Raw genomic sequence first — 19,316 nt, forward strand, 5'->3', positions numbered from 1 at the left:
ACTACCAGCGTCATGTAAAATTGTGTAAAATCGTTTAATATACCATCTTTCGAGTTCATATATGGCCCTTTTAAACATTGGGTGCTCCATCACACTTAACTTTTTCGCCCTCACTCGCCAGGCTTGAGTCCGATATGTGGCACAATAAATATTTAGTACATCACATTTTCTTAATAAAAGTAGCGCAGAATCTGTGTTGCGTATGTCATCATTCTGTAGGGGCACTAAGAGTCTCCTGAGGGCTTGATAACAAGTACAAAAATGTAAAAAATGGTCTATGGTCTCCTCCGCTGCCAAACACGTGGGGCATAGGCCACTCCCATTTTGGGCCCACTTCTTTGTGTTGCTGGCCAGGATTAGATTGGAAATTCTAAACCTTACATAGAGATTGTGTGAGTATTGAGGATGTATCATGTCTAAATAGCTCTCATAACCCAGCTACGTACGTGGAACCCCCTGAGAGTAGCCGGCATACATTTGCCAATTCGACTTCTAGCACAGATCTAGCAAGATCCTCAACTTCTGTGCGGTGTGCTCTAGTGATGGTCTGGGGATTTGACCATAAATCAAATAAGCCCATTGCCTCAAGGTTTTTTTAACATGTTGGAACCATGGTAAGGATTTACCTCCTTCAGTCTCAAAGATGTGCAAAACATCATCTTGGTATCTTTTTAGCTCATTGGTTGAACAGAGTCTCAACCAGAAAAATACCGGCCTGAGGTTAGCCTCTCTCTGGATCGGTCTCAATCACAATTCCATATATAGGGGAGGTGTTTGTGAGGATTTGGGGAGTCCTAAGAGCTTCTTCAAAAAGGCTCTCTCTGCCAATTCTAGTTTCTTACAATCCCAGACCTCAGCCCCATACATGTCTGCAGGTTTAGCCTTGGATATAAACATTTAAATGGTTGGTGAAACTGGGCCTTGGCCATGTAGGTAAAAATATCTGGCTATGCCACCACCATATTTTTCCAATTGTAAGGATGTTTTCCCCACTTGGAGAGGCCAGGACCCAGGTCATTAAAACCGTATGCCTAAATATTGATACTCCTGAACTTGGTCAAGGAGAACTTTGTTGATCATCACCGATATTTTAGTAGATTTGCTGTGTTTTGTATGAAAGACTAGCACCTAACTTTATGTTTTGTATTTGATGCCCAACAGCATTGGTAAGGGCTTCTTGGCGCTTTTCTGCAAGCAAGCCACTGTCAAGATAACTGAATTGCATTATTTCTGTGGTAAATTGGGTTAGAGACAGTGCTCTCTATGGCTCGACGGTCGAGTCAAGTCCAAATGATTCCTACACTGCATTGAGTGAGCCTTTGAGATGGACAAATCAATGGCTTCTAGTGGGTAAAGGGATTCTGTTGGGATGAGTCTGAAATCAGGTTGTAGAGAGCTGAGTTCTTCCACAATAGGAAGTTGGCAGCTGAGTCACGGCAGCAATGTGTTTCACTGGATCAATTTAGTGTTGAGACAGCTCAAAGAAACAGGTAAGTAGTTAAAAAATCCAAAAGCAGCACCCCACCAAAGCTCATGTAGCTGAGTTGATTGTGTCTCAGCCTTTTCATAGAGGTCTTGAGGATGTAAGTGGGGTTCTGAGCTGATTGAAGCCATCTGTGTTGCTGAGAGGCACAGTTCTGAGTGTCCAGGGACAAGGTGATACCTTTGTTCCACAGTCCCACTCTAGGATGATTGTCTACATATACAGGAGGGCCCTTCAACCAGGGAGCAGGTTCCTAGTTCCAGTACAAAGGCATCAGAAAGGTCTTTGTACATAGCAGAGTCACGAAATATGTGCCCCTGACGTGGCTACTTTCTTGGGAGCTTCAATCTTCACATTTATGGCAAGGAACTTCACAATAGACTGTGTCCATGACAGAGTTATAGGTGTATCCTTCTTGTCTTAAAGTCCAATGATTAATTATCTAAGGGGAGTGGGCTGCCTCCCTTATAAAACAACCCCCTACATCAGATTGGTCCAAAACAAGCCTGTTATGAGAGGTCTAATCCAGGCTTCTGTAACATGTGTTTTTGGCCTTCTGATATCATGCCTGGTGTGCTTTGTCTGCAATAAACTGGGACCAGCGGCAGGATGTTTAGGGAGCCCTAGCAGAATCCAATATGGTGGAACCCTTCTTTGGCCCTAGACCTCTTCTATCGCTACACTGGCTGCACCCCTTCCCATGTCTGCCTTCTTCCAAAGGACCTCAGTGATCAGCAACCTCGTGTGACAATGGCGTTGTCATGTCAGGACTTTCTTTGAAGCCATCTTTCTCAGGTAACGTCCTTGGGAGATATTCCGTGCCCTGATAGAAGGTGTTACCTCCCTCTGGGGCATTCCCAATTGGTTGATGTAAATACACCAACGCCAGATAGCTAACACGCAAACACCCGGGTATGACTGTTAGGCTGTTGTCCATGTTCACATTAATATCACAGCCCAACTCCGGTGCCCCAGTAGCTACCTTGTCATAGCCAGGTGTGGCATATAGCTATAGTTTAACAGGCTGACTAGGGGACAAAATAATTATGTTTTGATTCAGAGGTGCAGACAATTAAAATACCTTTTGGGACTTTGTGCTCTAACAGCTGTCGGGAATGCACAGGTGACATTTGAACCTGTCCTGTTGCCATGGCAGAACAGATGCTGGGGATGTCAGGAGACAGTCAAAGACATTACACCGTGTGTTATGAGTTTGCCAAGGGGCATTATGAAAGCTGGAGTCTGATTAGCAGACTTTCCTTTCATAAAAATAATTAGACATATTATGTTAATGCTAAAAATCAAAAACATAAGGCTTTCTCACCCTCATATATGGCAAAACAGAACAGGCCCACTCTCTTTGACTGATGATTGTTGACTGTATGACATTGATATTCACAGTGTGGGAAGCAAGCCCATTAATATAACATATTGATGTAGATAATTCAGATAGAAATAGACATTCTAAGCCTTTTCCGTGGTCCGTATCTCCCCAAAGCTTGAAATGAACTTCTGAGTAAAGGTCAGTAGGTCGCCATTTCAATACAGATAGTTGCTCAAAATTCTACCACCTTGATGGGAACATGACAAATATGTGTTCTAATTGCTCTACCTTTTACTGACTTTGAATAATATGTATAAAGATATACCTACTTTTGTGCAACACTTAACTGTTTCATTTTTCTGAAGCTCATTGTTCACCTCCATTACCAGTACAGCTTGAATGTTCTCATTCATCCCCAATGCTATTCATTTATAAGAAGACAATCATTGTCTTCATGTGCATTCAAAATCATAAAGGGGGATAGCACTAACCAGGTGACGGCCTGTCAACTATTTCAATATTTGCATTGGTGAACATGTTGCAAATCGGCACAAATCCCAGACAAAACATGTTGATACCGGAAAGTCATCATGAAGTTCAATTAGATATTAATGTGTACTTTGTAAAGATTTTCATTTCACATTAATACTCTTAGCCAAATACACAAACCCCTCCCAGAAGCTAATATGAAGTAAGACTACTATATACCACATGAGCTGCCTTACAAGGCTTTACTTGAGATTTCTCAGCTACCCCAGCCCAGGACAATCATCAGAGTGCTTGCAGGGAACAAGAAAGGCTGATGTCTCCAAGACCGTAGGTCTGTTTCTCCTCCAGTCTGAGTGATATAAGCTTTCTTTATGATATCAAAGGGCACGGACAGAAAAGAAATACAGTGTAGTTCTAATAAGAAATCATGCATCAGGGAGAAGCTGATGGTGTGATGTGGGCAGCCCAAAGCTACATCTCCATTTGTTTAGTTATGTCACACTGTGGTTGAAGGGGGTGATTTTATTCACAGGGAAATGTTAGCAGTAGTGCCTTTTTGCTTTTCGTTATCACAGATAGGGCAACTGCATTACTCTATAAATGTACAAGTTGGACACACTGAACATTATACAAGACATAGCAAAAAAAGATGTCTGATTCCCGGGCTAACCATGTTGGAGCATCTGTTTTACTGTAATGGTTTCCTTTCAGTGGACTGAGCATTTGATACCATAGGAAGAATGTAGGCTCTACACCTCAACTAGACTCTGCATTTCAACATTTAGATTCTGGATGTCATCATTCGCATTAAGGTGAGGGTTTGAACTTTAACTAGGGCCAGGGTCTGAGACTCATTGATGGACTCAAGAGTATGAGTCTCGGGCTGAATTTAAATAGATACCAATGAACAGAGCACCTGCTAGAACATTATCACTTTGCTTCATGGTGCTATTTTAATGGGCTGAGCTGCACTGAAAAATAATACTAACATGAAACTAATATAGTAATTAATCCAACCCTATTTAGCATGTAACTGATTCCCATAATAACATTTAGTGCAAATGAGTCCATGATATAAGCTGGATGCAGATTGAGCGTAATGCATGATGCTCTGAAAATGGAAAAGAAAAATTATTTAAACATGCAGGTTGGATCTGTGTTGTAATATGAGGAATGTGAAGTTCTGTTATACTAAAATCATGGCATTTTTGTGGGGCAGGAAGAAATGTAGCAAGTTCTATTTAGCAATGCAGTGTGTGTTTTGGCTAAAAGGCACAGAGGAAATTATGCAATGTTTTAGTTGGATGATCTTGTCAAGGGGAGTTGCTCTTGAGTTACAGGGGATTTTATGGAAAGGGTTTAAGGCAGAGTGGCTGGCCATTCTTCTTCTTGCACTCACTGACGGAGGGAGCAGAAGGCTATCTGCTGGGCTGTCTCTCTCCTGGGTTGGCAATCCTTAGAACAGCGGCAAAGTCTCGAGCAACCTTATCTGTGAATGACCCTGGGTTTCTTCTGCATTCAGTCTCACTGATTTGACATGCATAGAGAGATAAATATGATGCAAAGTTAGTTGCAGTAAATTGTTTTACTTAGAGAGGCTGACTGAGTGTTTTGTATTTCATTTACATGATTTACACTTGTTGAAACACAGCCAAAAGGGCATAAGTGTGATGTAAATAAAACATCACAGGAGAGCATGCGCCATTTATTCAGAGTGTATTAAGTCCAGTATTTGGTTATTGTTAGTTGTTTATTGTTAGTGAAGGCAGTGAGGCAGTATTCTGAAATGAGTCTCACAACTATAAAAATACCACCATAGCAAAGTAACAAAAAATACAGTAAAATACTAGCTATGATCCCAAATATCTCCAACGGATTTAGTGCGTTGGCCAGGAGTAGTATAAAACAATTACTGGGTGTGGCCTTGCATCCTAAAGCATAACCATATTGTGCACTTTGAATTAGTTCTGCAAGGTTTTGCAGTACTGTGTGCTCACTTGACTCTCATTATAGTGTCATTGGCAATAGTGCTGCCATGTCCCTGATTCAGGCTAAATTTCCTGAATTGTCAGATTACCTCAAGGCAAAGCTTTATGCCTATGCAGTTTGGTCCTCGAAAAATGTGATAATATGGAAAAACAGAATTACCACAGAAGTAGAAAAGGAGGCATTTGAACATATTTTTGATGAAGGAAGCATTGTGCAGGTGTGCCTCCTTTGGTTCTCCGAGCAACAGAATGCACAGTGCAGAATAACTGCATTATCAGACTGTGCACAAAACTTTGGTTGCTGCTACACAAATGCATAAAGATGCCAGGGAAAGACAGTGAAATCATTAGCAAATGTTTGCAGTTTGGACAATGAATGTGATCAGGTGCAGCAATTAAAAGCGGCATTAAAGCAGAGGGCGCTAGACCCGGAATTGCAAGCCAAATGCAGTGATCTTGCTACTCTGTTTGGCTCAGAGAGAAACAATGTAATGAGTGATCAACAATTAACCCACTTAAAAGCAATATTAGATGACATAAGACAAGATAAAGAGGTTGCAATTTTGAAATGCAAGCTCTTAGGGAAGATGGCAGGGAGAAAGATAAAGAACTCCACGCTATGGAACTGGAGATATTTAAATTACTGGGAGAAAATGACAAAAAGGCCAAAGCTCTTAATCAGTCTTAGACACACGTCAATGAGTTGCAAGTGATAATCAATAAGATCAGGGATGAAAATTCTGATCTCTATCATGAAGCAGAACAGCTTCATGGACAGTGCAAGAACCTGGAACAGCAAAGGTTTAATCTCAAATCTCAGGACAAGCTGAACCTGGAACCGAACTCAATCACAACTGTGGCCAAGGAAACATTGTACCAACAGCTCTCCCTTGGGCAAGACCTGGTTATAACCCAAAGGTGGGGTCTGAATCACCTGCAAATATTCACACACATTCCTGCCCACAAGAGAACGGGAATGAGCGACAAAATAGCACATACCAGAATGCACCATGTAGTTCTATACAAATTATGAAAACTATCAAGACTTTAATTAAACCTTTCAAAAAGGGAGGTGATTGTTGCATGGAAGACTATTTAGAGACCATTCATGATATATTCAAAGCCCTCCAGATACCTAGGGAAAAACATAGACAGAACTTTCACCTCACCCTAGATGTAGCATCTGCTAGTATCATTCATGGTCTCAATAAACAAGAACATGTGTCATGGGCAGACTTTGAGAAGGAGGTTAGACATCCATGCTTACCTTACCAGTCCATACCAGTCCATACAGGACACAGAAAAAGCATCTTATACTATGACAGCAAAACCATACATGTCACCTTGCCCATTCTTTCAAAATTTAAAAAGTGCATTTTCACGCTTTGATGTGGCCTATAACCCTAACTCTGTAGATTTTAAGAGTACATACTTTTATGGACTCCAAAAAGGAATTGTCTCTTAGTTAATTTGAGAATTTGACAGGGAAACCCATTGGAATGGATAATAGAACAGGGGACCAAACTTTATGAAGTAATATTTGGTCAGAAAAAGGAGGGGCCTAAGAATAAAGAGACAAAACCAAAGTCTAAGGAATCCACACCAGTGATTTTGGAGGTATAATCTGTAAAGTTGCTGCTAAACTCAGGCAAAGAACGACATGACATCTAGCCAAAGGGGCGTCCCTCCACAGAGGACATCATCCCAAACTCCTATTGTCCAATCCATTTATCCCAGCAATAAGAGTTCTTACATTAGTCCTAGATATCTTGGTAATTCTCCCAGATTGGGATTTCACCACAATATACCAGGCCTAAATTGCAATCAAAATCAAATGTACAATGGCCCATACCAGACACGAGGGGCCCAGAGTAGATATGACCCTAATACAATGGTATATGGTCACCAAGAAAACCAAGATATGTGGATAGATTCATTGAAAATAGAAACCAGCTGAGGGAACAATTCCCACCAATGAAAGACAAAATATGAATGATCTCCCTTGCCAACATAATCAATCACCACCACTAGTCGACCATGGTCAAAGCATGGACACTCCGCGTTTTCCACCTCCTGTGTCAAGTGAATGCAGAGGTAACACAAATAAAAATCAATCTCCTGAGATATATCAGTACAATCCTAATCATGCTTAGAGGCCCAAGTCAAAATGTTGTCTGAATAGATAGGAAAATTATGTGCAGGTCAAAAGCAACAGCCAAGTGAAAGTGTAAAAGTCCATAGGAGTGATCTTGTGTGTAGCCACAAGTGACTAGCTAATGATCTTTGCGCTGATGAAAACGCATATGCCCATGAATTGCCTTCGATTAACTGTACTGAATTGCTTGCTGATTTAAAAATGAGAAATCCAAGAAACGAAAGTGAGACAGGGAATTTCAACACACACAGAAAGTGAGTGTGGTTCAATTTAGAGTTGAAACAGACTATTCAAGTGTGTGAAAGTGAAGAACAAAAGGGGGAAATCAATGATAACAACCCAAAGAACAGAGAAGCAGATTTGAAAAGATCATCCAATGTGAAAATAAAACTCAAAACGAAGAATTAGGATCAACAGATAGATTATCCTTGCTTGATAGTCAAAATACTGTTGATACCTACACATAGGAAACACTTGCCCAAAAGGCGGGTGCAGGTCAATCACCTGAGGAGTATGATGAACCACGGATATATTCCAAGGAACAAAAATGACAGGCTCTATGCAAAATGCAGATAAGTGTTACACGCCAGGAGCTGACATGCTGTCATGTGACATTGTGGAAATATCCAGCCAATAGGTTGCAATGTGGAAGCAAGTAGGAGGACCCAGACAATGGGAAAAGCACAATGAGAAATTGGGGTGTGAACACTAGTGGTCCCAAGACGGAGTGGCAATCAGTGGCTACACTCCAAATGGATTCTGAGCCCAGGAGAATAGACAACAAAATTCAAAATGAAGTGGGCAAAAAGGAGGGTAAAATGTCATTTCATATACCCATTTGCCTAGCAAAGAGTAAAAAAGAGCTAAGAAAAGTAAGTCCTGAAATTAACAAAAATTCACACGTTTTATATGTACTAGAAGAGGTTGAAGATAGGTTCTATGCTCCTATCACTGTTGAAAAAATATGTAATGCATTTGCAATGATTGACACCGGTGCCCAAGCAGCAATAATGTCAAAAGAACTGGTGAAAGTATCAATGAATGGAGATCCCCACAAAATCATGTAAATGTGAGGCAAAATGAAGGCCCTGTACAAAATTTCAATGGGGAAGAAAAACCTATGGAAGGTGTCACTGAGATTTACATAAAGATAGGGAAGCAATGAAATACCCTTTCTCATACGGAATTGCCTGAAGAGTTTATCAAACGTCGTTTATGGGGTAAATGGAGTATTGTGGTTCTTAGCTAAAAAGCCATTGAGACCCAAGAAAATAATGGCCAAAATCAACTTTGTTAAAGAATGCCACACTGTTGCTGAATCAGAAAGTGCAGTGGCAGTATATCTGCAGTGTGGCTGTGTGCCTAGCGTCACTGTCATTCTCATGTGTCAGGATGGTGGGACAAAGTGGGCAGGATTTTTTAGGGAAAGCAACTCGATTAGCCTCACAAAATCAAGAGAAAATACTGCACATTTTCCATTCTACTTCTCATTAGATACTATACATTTTAGGTGCTGCATTAGTGATACAAATTTAAATGTGCATGTAACACTGTGTTCATATTTCTCAAAGTTTTGCTACTATTCAGAGTATCTTTTTCCTGCCAGTTTTGTTGCACTTTATCGCAGATAAAACCTTGTTCATGTTGTGAACCACAACGTGGGCGCACTTGACATTCTGTGTAACTTGCATAATTCTAGTCTATGATAAAGAGCAAGTTTGAAAAGGTTATTTTGTATCAGTGTATTTCTTCTGCATTCAGTCTCATTGATTTGACATGCGCAGAGAGATAAACGTGCAGTAAGAAATATCTCAAAGCAAAGTTAGCCGCAGTAAATGGTTTTACTTAGAGAGACTGACTGAATGTTTTGTATGTGATTTGCATACTTTACATTTGGTGAAACACGCCAAAAGGTCATAAGTGTGATGTTGTAAATTAAACATCACAGGAGAACATGAGCCATTAGTCTCACCACTATTAAAATACAACCATAGCCAAGTACCACAATAAATACCACAAAATACTAGATATAACCCCAAATATCTCCAACAGTATCAGATGTGAACAAGCAACTGTCATGGCCATGAAGTCAGCGGTACAGGCATGCAGGATTCGCATGCACAGGAGACCTGGTTGGACACTGTCCTGGCGCCGCTCATGAACAAAAGTAAACAAGAACACCCATTTAACACCAAAAAGCTTTTATTATGGACATAGCACTTCAGATGCATTAACCTTGAAAATTCCATCCATTAAGCAGGATGCATTAACCTTGAACATTCCATCCATTAAGCATCCCCAAGTGTATTCTTGGGAGAGGCTGCTAATGGATTGCCTTCACACGTGCACACTCTCTAGGAGTGGCAGGGTATGGCTGGTAAGCCAGCCCTAATGGGCGTGCCCATGATCTCATCTATATAAGCTACCCCAATCCTCCAGACAGACGCGTCACATTATTCTGCACTGGCAAGCAGCGAAACGCTCGCCGTCTCCTGAGGTCAAACTTACCTTTGAAGATCCTGCTTCCTGAACATCCTGCTTGCTGCCAGCATACTTACCAACTGGGGGAAGCTGTTCTTACATGTACATCTCTTCAGGCGAACCAAGTGTTCATCTTTAACCTTTACGAAACGCCAGAATCTTCATCTTGGCACCGCAGCACGACACGCTCCATCGATGACAGCAGCACCTGCAAGGAAAAACAGAAGACAAGGTTAGACATCTAAAAAATAGTCAGTTTAAGGTTGCGCTTTGCCATACTTCCTTCATTTACCATCACTTACCTGCTGTCGAACATTGCGGTAGCATCCATCTTCCATCTGGCCGCGTCTCACGTTTCACAGCTGCATTGAGTCCGCATTTCCATCTAAGGGAAGAAAAGAGACGAGAGACATTATTGCGGGCATAAATAGGAGCAACATTTAAAGACATTAAACAGAACGACCAGCATCACAAGAGCTCAAGAAAGACTTACCAATCATAAATAGAAGCATAGTCACAACTGGACTGGACTAATCCTTATCAGGGATCAGTGAAGGAACTAGATCCCATTTGACGTGCCCCTGCCAGAAGTAGCAGGATAGAGAGATTATCTTCCATAATTCACAGGTGAGCTTTATTGGCCGGTGTATGCTCACAGAAACCGTACTTTGGGGTGAAGGGTTCGGGAGGTACAACAATCACAGATTGGTGCACGCACACACTGTTATCTCCACGCAGGAGCAGTATCACCACTTACCACCGCTCACAGCTTTTCTACTGAGGGAGAGGCCTGAAGGGGGTGATTCAAGTTCAGGGAGGGCTGCAACCATGCCCCAGCGCCTCCGCAGAGACCAGGTGAGTGTAACAGCAACCTTCCTGAATGTCTGCAAGTGCCAATAAATGCATGGTGCCATCAACAGGTCGCTGTCTCCAACAACAGCCCTTATCCGTGGTCTGATCACTACATAGTGCACTTCACTCTAGTGCTTATCGGGCACTCCACACCCGCCACCATCTAACTGCCCCTCACTCTGGCCCCTATCTATAGAAACCTCACCAAGGAGTGCATTGCCTTCTTTCTCAGTACACTCCTACCTGACTCTCCTCACTCCACAGTTCCTAAAACAATTGCTGACCTGTACTCTAAAGTCCTGGCTGCAGCCATTGATGGCATTGCGCCATTAATGCCACATAAAACAAGGCATCAGTTCATAGAAATTCTTGGTTCATTCCAGATCTGCTCAAGCTCTGTACTAAAAAACAGCTAGCAGAATCTAAATGGAAAAAGGCACCTAGAGAAGCTAAGAAAGAGCAGTGTTACTCAGCAGCCAAATGCTATAAACAAACTATCCTTCATGCCAAATCAACCACCTATAACCTCTGAATTGCCAATGCCAAGTCTGACACCCGGGAGATCTTCACCATCCATAGGGAACTTGAAACCCCAACTAACCCCCCTGCCATTATCACCAAGGATGAATCTTGGTGCACAAACTTAAAAAATGCCATGCTTACAAAAATTTTAAAGCAGTCCATGCTTAAACCTCGCCCCTCCTCTAACACTCAAAACCTGCCCATGTTTCCCTTCACCATCGTCTCTGTGGCTGCGGCCAAAAACAATCTTAAAATTTCTTAATCCTATACGATGAAAAGGAGACAAATGCCCTCATCACTTACTTTATTAACACATCCTTCTCCACTGGCATAGTCCCCTCTAGCCTCAAGGCCACTTGGACACTCCCCATCATTAAAAAAGCAGCGCTAGATCCCACGATCCCAACTAACAACCATCCTATCACAACTGTACCATTCCTACGAAAATCTTTGAATAGAGCAGCTTATATGCAAATTCAACACTACTTGGTAGCCAACCACATCCTGGGCATGCCACCACTCAGGGTTCCACCCAAGCCATGGGACAAAATCTGCATTTTTTGACTTGAAGAATCAGTGCCCCACCAGCACCCATCACCGGTGGAGTACCTCAAGGGTCTTGTGTCTCTCCAACCCTTTATAATATTTTCATGAAGCCCTTTTTCATCCTTCTAGACTCTATTGGCATATCCTACACAAACTATGCCAATGACACACAAATTCTACTCCCCCTCTCCAGCAACTACCTTGAAGACACTACCTCCATGAACACAGTCTACTTGACCACCCAGGCCTGGATGGCTACACACCAACTATGCTTCAATGACGAAAAGGTAGAGATCCTTCAGGTGTCCCCCCTCAGCAGTGACTAAAAAGCTTGATCCCCAACACACCTCCTTCAACACTGTTGGCATCCCAATCCCTGTCTCACAGGCAGCAAAGACACTTGAAGTTTATCTAGAAACCACGCTTTCACTTTCACGACACGTGAATACCATCTCCTTTTCTGCCACCCACACAACTAAACTAATCAACGCAGCCAGACCCTTCCTTTCTCCGGACAGTTGTATTACTATCGCCCAAGCAACCATCGGTTCAAGACTTAATTATTGTAATGCACTGTTTGCAGGCACCTCGCAACATGACATCCGGATGATGCAGGTTATTCAGAATAATGCACGTTGAGCTGGTCTGAACAGCTCCAAACCTGAGCACATCACCTCAGCAAGGAGAAAGGCTGCTCGATCCCCATCCGCTAGTGGATTCCATTCAAAACCCATTCTATCACACACATATACCTTTCCAATGAGGTCTCCCCTACCTCTCACATAAAATAACCCAAACAAACTCCTTCAGACCTGTTTGATCGACATATGCTCACCATCAATCTCAGCCCAAATGTAAACGGGCTAAAGCTGGAGGCAGAAGTTTCCCAACCATCACAGCCAAACAATGTAACTTACTCCCATCCTTCCATGCAAGCCACATAATACTACTGGGCCTTCCAGAAATTGCAAAAAACATTACTATTTGTATTAATCGATTTTTCTTAACTGCCTGTCTTTCATGAATGTCATTTTTTATTTGCTTGATACACTGTTTGGATGTTCATGCTCTGTCTTTCGAGTAACTGGTCATGTAATCTGCACCTTGATGCCTCAGGGTTTAATGCACTATACAAATAGACAAAATAAAAATAAATAAGAAATCCAGACACCCAGGCAGTCAGCCTGTTTTGAGATATGAAGTGCATGGAGTATTATTAACTGCATGGTAACTTTGTGGCAATTTATTAGAGTACAGAGTTTGCACTGTTACCCTGAATCAAATACATGTTTGCTCTCAACTCTGATAGGGGATTTATTTATTTATTTAGTTATTATATAAAAACTTTCACATTCAATCAACAAATCTTACAAATTAGAATAAAATAATAATTAGTGCATATATAAGAATAAAATTGATCATACAATCATACAGTCAATAATACATAAGATAGTCTCAATTCATATATCAAATCACATTACAATGCCTGTCAAATTTGATAGAACAAGACAACTAAACCTTAGTAATCAATTGCAGTCACAATCAGACTCAAGTCCACTATACAGAGCCACTACAACCAAATGACAACATTTATGTTTCATTTCATTGTTCCACTATTAAGGCCCTCTCGGGCAATATAAGAGGTAGACTTAGCACCCCTTTGATGATAATTACTTTTTCTGCTTCTGACCATATTCTAATGAGGGCTAAATGCAGACTTGGATTAAGTGTGTTAATACATTGATACCAGAACTCAACATCCCTGATATGGTCGAGGTAATGGACAAATTCCCCAAGATTTATACTATAGCTGATGCTCATCTTCGGACATTGAGTTAATATGTGTCTCGCAGTTTCTGGTTCTGCGTGATTCCCACATATTCTCAAGGGTAGGCAGATGATTAATGCGCAGCAACAAAATACATCACCTTAGAAGTTCTGAGGGGCAAAGATTTAGATACATTTGGGCCTTTTTAAATGTGAACAAAACAAAAGTCACAAACGTATAGTTTTTTAGGCTTGTTAGGTGTGCATAATTGTTCTGCCTATCCCACAGATTTAGACGCCTATGCAAGTGGTACAGCTTGCATTCATTTTCTTGTCCCCACTGAGGAGTCCAGCATATTGTTTCACACAATTTTTCCATGTCTGTCTCTAGTTTAGATTGCTTTCTGGCTCCCAAGTCTTCCTTTGTACATACCAATAAGGGATTAGTGGGGTTGCTCTGGATTTTAATATATAACTCCACTCTTTTTCGCAGGACAATTGCCTTAAGGCAGAGAATCCCGAACTCCAGTCTAAGGATGGCCATGGTTATACATTGCGGGAGTCCCAAAAGCCTCCTCCAGAATTTACCCTCTATTATTTGCAACCATCCTAGATTCATATTAATCAACGATTCCAGTCCATGAGTTACCATGGGCACAAAGCATAGCATTTAAAGTTTCCACGCTCCCCAGATAGAGTACCCACTCTGGTCCCGCGTGAACTTATATATCATAGCTGCTAATTGCGCCGCCTTAACTTTACGGACTTGCATACACAGATGGTAATTACCTTTACTATCAACTTCCACTCCCAGGTATTTATAGGAGTCGGTGTACTTTATTTCCACTATATCTAAGTGCATGCGAGGCCGTGCAACCTTACCAGATGTATAAAGGATAAGTTCAGTCTTATTATGGTTAATGGCCAATTCATTAGCTTCTGCATTGCCAGAGCTGTTCTGCTGATCTAAGTAAGCTAAATGTGTGATCGAGTATCAGAAGATCATCGGCATAAGCCAAGATGACACAGTGCTTTGTGCCTATTTTGGGTGGGCAGTTACGGACTCACTGCAGGTGTTCAGGAATGTCTGACACAAATAGGTTGTAGAGCAGTGGGGCAGTTACGCACCCCTGCTTTACTTCTCTTAGCTGCATGATTGATCTTGTCATGCAGCCTCGATTATTCAGTCTAAGCTGAGCAGTAGTGTTGGTATGCAGAAGCTCCAAATAATGAATTAGGGCATTCGAGCAAGTCAATTCTTTAAGTTTCTACCATAGTTTCCCTCTGTTGACTGAATTGAATCCCGCCCTGAAATTAATATATACGGTGTATTACGGAGGGAGTTGTGTTGCATTGCTTTGTTTCTTAAGGAGTCCATTATTAACAAATTGTGGGATGTGGAATACCCTTCCCTAAAACCGCTCTGGAAACGGTCTAGTGCCCCAACTTTGTCTGTCAATAATTGTAGTTCTTTTAATAAAAAGGAGGCAAACTTTTTGCCCTTACTATCGAACATAGATAGTAAGTGATAGTTACCGGGATTCATTATATTGCCTTTTTTAAATACTTGTATGAGAACGGCAGCTTGCCATTTTTCAGGGATTTTGCCCTCTGCCAACACTTTCTCAAACAAGATTCTCATAAGGCCCGCCCAGAATTGAGGATTATATTTCATAACTGCATTAGATAAGCCATTGGGACCCGGGGCTCCAGATGATTTTAATTTACTGATTTTATTGAGAAGGTCTCCTGTTGTAACTGCAAAAGGGCGGGTGACTTGTTTGATACTACTGTTCCCAGTCACAAAAGTGCCATTTCGGTTATCAAGGAAAGTTACCCATTCTTGGCCACCTATGGGATTGATTGTAGGGGTCATTCTACTTCCTTTTGCCTCCCCAGAAGTGACGATATGTTCCTAGTGTTTCTGGAGCAAAGTGTTTTAACTGTATGCTGCCACCGCTCTTGTTTTTTAGCTCTTTTACAGAATTTTAACCAGGCACAATATTTATTTTTTAACTTCCTGATGTTATTATGGATTGCAATCAAAGAATGACCAGTGGCTCTAAGCTTCCAGATGTCACCTCTAAGTTTTTGTTTGGCGGCACGAATTTCCTTGCCATACGAGGCCTAATTAGCCGGTTTCTTAAACACCAGAGGTACTCTGTGAGTAGAGTGCTTGCCCGAAAAATTAGATATCCACTTTTCAATTTCCTCTGGTGGCATAAGTTTGAAGTTGCGTGCGTGACTCAAATTCCACTCACCAGTTGCTTTAACAGCCTTCTCGATATTTGTGTCAGACCAAATTATTCGATTTGCGGCATGATTTACAATAACTCCCCTGTGTTTAAAATCTCACTGGGGTAGGTAGTAGTACCTAAATTCATAATCAGTGGATCTTGATCACTCCACGCACTTTCAAACACAATCATGTCAGTAACAATAGATGCCACCTCACCACTTTTTAGTCTAAGGTACTCCGATAGGGGTCATTCCGCCAGGTATTCTTACCAGGCCTATCACTCTTGGTGCACCCATTGATTATTTCAAGCTCCCAACACTTGAAAAAACTAAGCCAGCATTCGCCCTCCAAATCCTCAATTTTGTGTTCCCTGAGGCTAACCTGATGCAATAATACATTGTTGGCTGTGCTGCCTCCCCCAATAACATGGCAAATTAGGTCCCCCGCAAGGACAATGAAATAACTCTTAGTATAATACTTCCATTGGCCTAATAGCTCATGCAGTGCCTCCTGAATCAGTTCTCTATGATTCGACCCAGGGGGATTATACACATTAACCAATAGCATTTTTTCCCACTTCTGCTTCACCATGACATTCACTTCCACAGCACTAATATAGTCTTCATACAGAGTTATTATCTTTCTGCTTGTTATTGAATTAGAGACCCCAATCAATAGCCACCCATATGGCAGTCCACGGACCCCCTTCTTGGCAGGTGTACGGAATAAGGTGTACCCATCCATGACAATTGGTGCTAATAGTCATGTCTCTTGCAGTAGGAAAAAAGTTTGCTTATCAATTAGGGATAGCAATCCATCAGCGGTCATGAGTATGCTAACCACTTCAAGGTATTTTGGATATCACTCATCTGCATGTTCTTTCCTGTAGGGAGGACAGGTTTTCCAGGCGTATTACTGTTCTGTGTGTTTGGTCTACTTGGGAGTAATTGATCTTCTTCATCACTTTTAGCGTCCACCCCCTCCCCTACTTGCAATAGGCTGCTCTTATGGGTACGTATCAGTTATGCAGTTGCTAAAACCCTGCAATGCAATGCCGCAACATTTGGATTGCACACCCTTAATGGTTCAACAAAGGCGAAATATTCTGATCTTATCACTCGCAGTTTAAGGTGAAGTTTAGCTAACACCTCTGTTCTTGCCAGCCACATGTCCCTTTTTTTATTCAGGTTCTTGATAATGCAAATTTTGCTTTCAGTGTGATTAGTATCTCTGTCAGCTTCCACCAGTGGAGACCATTCCTGAGCCTGTGGTTTTGACCTCCTTTGAGGAGTAGATTATTTGTTTGCTTTGCTGTTAGTGTAAATAGAGGAGTCAGATTCTTGATCGTTACTATTCATGGATGAAATCTTATTGATTTTTTCAGGGAGTATACAGCTAGTCAAAGTCCCAGAGCTTTTAGTCTGGTGTTTCTTTGCTTTTTTTTCTTTTTTAGTGCTCTTTTTCTAGCTTTTTTTAATTTAATTGAGGGGACATCAGTTGCTGGTAATGGAGAGGCTATGACCACTGTTACTTTCTTATTTGCCGCTCGTCTGGCCATACGTCGCTGTTTTCTGGAGAAAAGGATGGCTTACTTTTTGCCAGGCTCAGGTTTTCATTCTTCATTTATTGGATGACCGGATGCCTCCTGGGCTGTTGCTAAGGGTATGTTTTCAGGTGCCTCAGTCTCCTGTACTATTCTTGGGTCAGTTAGTCCAGGATGGAGAACCATATTGACGTGGATTCTCGCACATAGCTTCAGTAGGATTTTCAATGCGAACTGCATAGATGCCTTAGAGGCTTGCAGTTCGGTAATTGCTGTTTAATTCAACCGAGACAACTCTTTTGGTCTTGACTCATCTAGGGGCCCCGTACCCTCGATGTCAATCAAAGTTTGGTGAGGCAGAAAGGCGACCCGTTTCAGAAATAATGATGAGCTGCTTACAGAGTTGTCGCCGGTTCCTCCGGCCTGTTTGATGGCAGACTATTAGCTACTTTCTGTTCTCGCACCTTCGGCCTGCCAGCTGATACACTATTAGCTGCATTCAGAACCTGTGCTTTGACTACGAGTACACCCTTGTTCACCGGGTAACTTCCCTCACTGTAGATGCCATAGAGCTTTGGATGGAGAGACAAAGATCCAACAAAGAATTATTATCGATATCATCATAGTTGGTGGCATCCAGTACCTGGCTCCCATTAGTATTAAGTGCGGGGGTCTCTCCTTCGGGATATAAATCCTTAGTATTAGCTTTGGGGGTTGCTTTTTGAGAAAAGGCTGGTATTGTTCCTTTTTCAGCCTGCCCACCCATGGACGCAGCCATGTTCTTTTTCAAATTCGGCATTATATTTTCTTCGTCCGAGTTTCCCCTCCTTAAATTGTAACGTGATTTAGTTACTTTGGACTTTGTCATACAAACCGTAACACAGTAGCTGTTACACTGGTGGAAGTATGAATGCCGAGAAGTAGCAGCTAGTTCAGGTTTATCAGCACTCGTTCAGATGAGATTAATGTATATGCTGGTGAATATTTTTACAATGCGATAGATAGATGTACGGGATCAAAGAGAGAACACCTCTGCAGTCTCCCAAGGGGCACAATTCAACAAAGTTAGTTTTGCTGCTTACCGCACGTTCTTGATAACTGGGCTAGTCCTTCGTTCCACAGCCACAGTGAGTAAAGAGTGTTTAGTGCTCCTACCCTCTCCTGCACACGAGTGACCACAAAGGACCACTTGTCCTCGCCACTTCTCTGCGTGCACTCTGTGCTGTGACTGAGTTGAAATACTGTTTTTCAGATTACTCGGGCTGCTGGTTCCTCCTCTGATTAGCAGCCACTGAAGACAGACTCTCTTGCACCACGAAGGACCACTTGTCCTCACCACTTCTCTGCACGCGCTCCGCGCTGTGACTGAGTTGAAATACTGTTTTCAGATTACTCAGGCTGCCAGCTCCTCCTTTGATTAGCAGCCACTGCAGACAGACTCTCTTGCACCACGAAGGACCACTTGTCCTTGCCACTTCTCTGATAGGGGATTTGAACTGTATAGTCTGTGGTTATTATCCAGAATATGTGGTGTTTTGGAGTGAGTAATTGAAACCCTGTCCTGATGTGAATTGAAAATAATTGTCATTAAAGCTATTACTTCCACCTAAAAACAACATGGAAAGGCTTTTATAGATTTTAAAACATATCACATCACTATGCATTTTTTCAGCACAAGTATGCTAAGGATATTGCCTACCTACCCTGACTCATTGATTGGTAATCTCAGATAAGATTCAGATAAACAAAGGGCCTCATTTTGAGTCATTATGAGTCAGCCAGTAATTTGGTGGTGAATCCACAGAATTACCACCAAACACATTTAACATTACTCTAACTCGGGTAGCGGTACCGTGCTGATAGTGCCCATTTTTAGACTCCATGGGAGTCCATGTGGTATGTTTCAGGATTACTGTGAGAGAAATGT

This window comes from Ambystoma mexicanum, chromosome 5p, assembly GCF_040938575.1.
Source record: "Ambystoma mexicanum isolate Mex_15411 chromosome 5p, UKY_AmexF1_1, whole genome shotgun sequence".
In the NCBI taxonomy this organism is placed as follows: Eukaryota; Metazoa; Chordata; class Amphibia; order Caudata; family Ambystomatidae; genus Ambystoma; species Ambystoma mexicanum.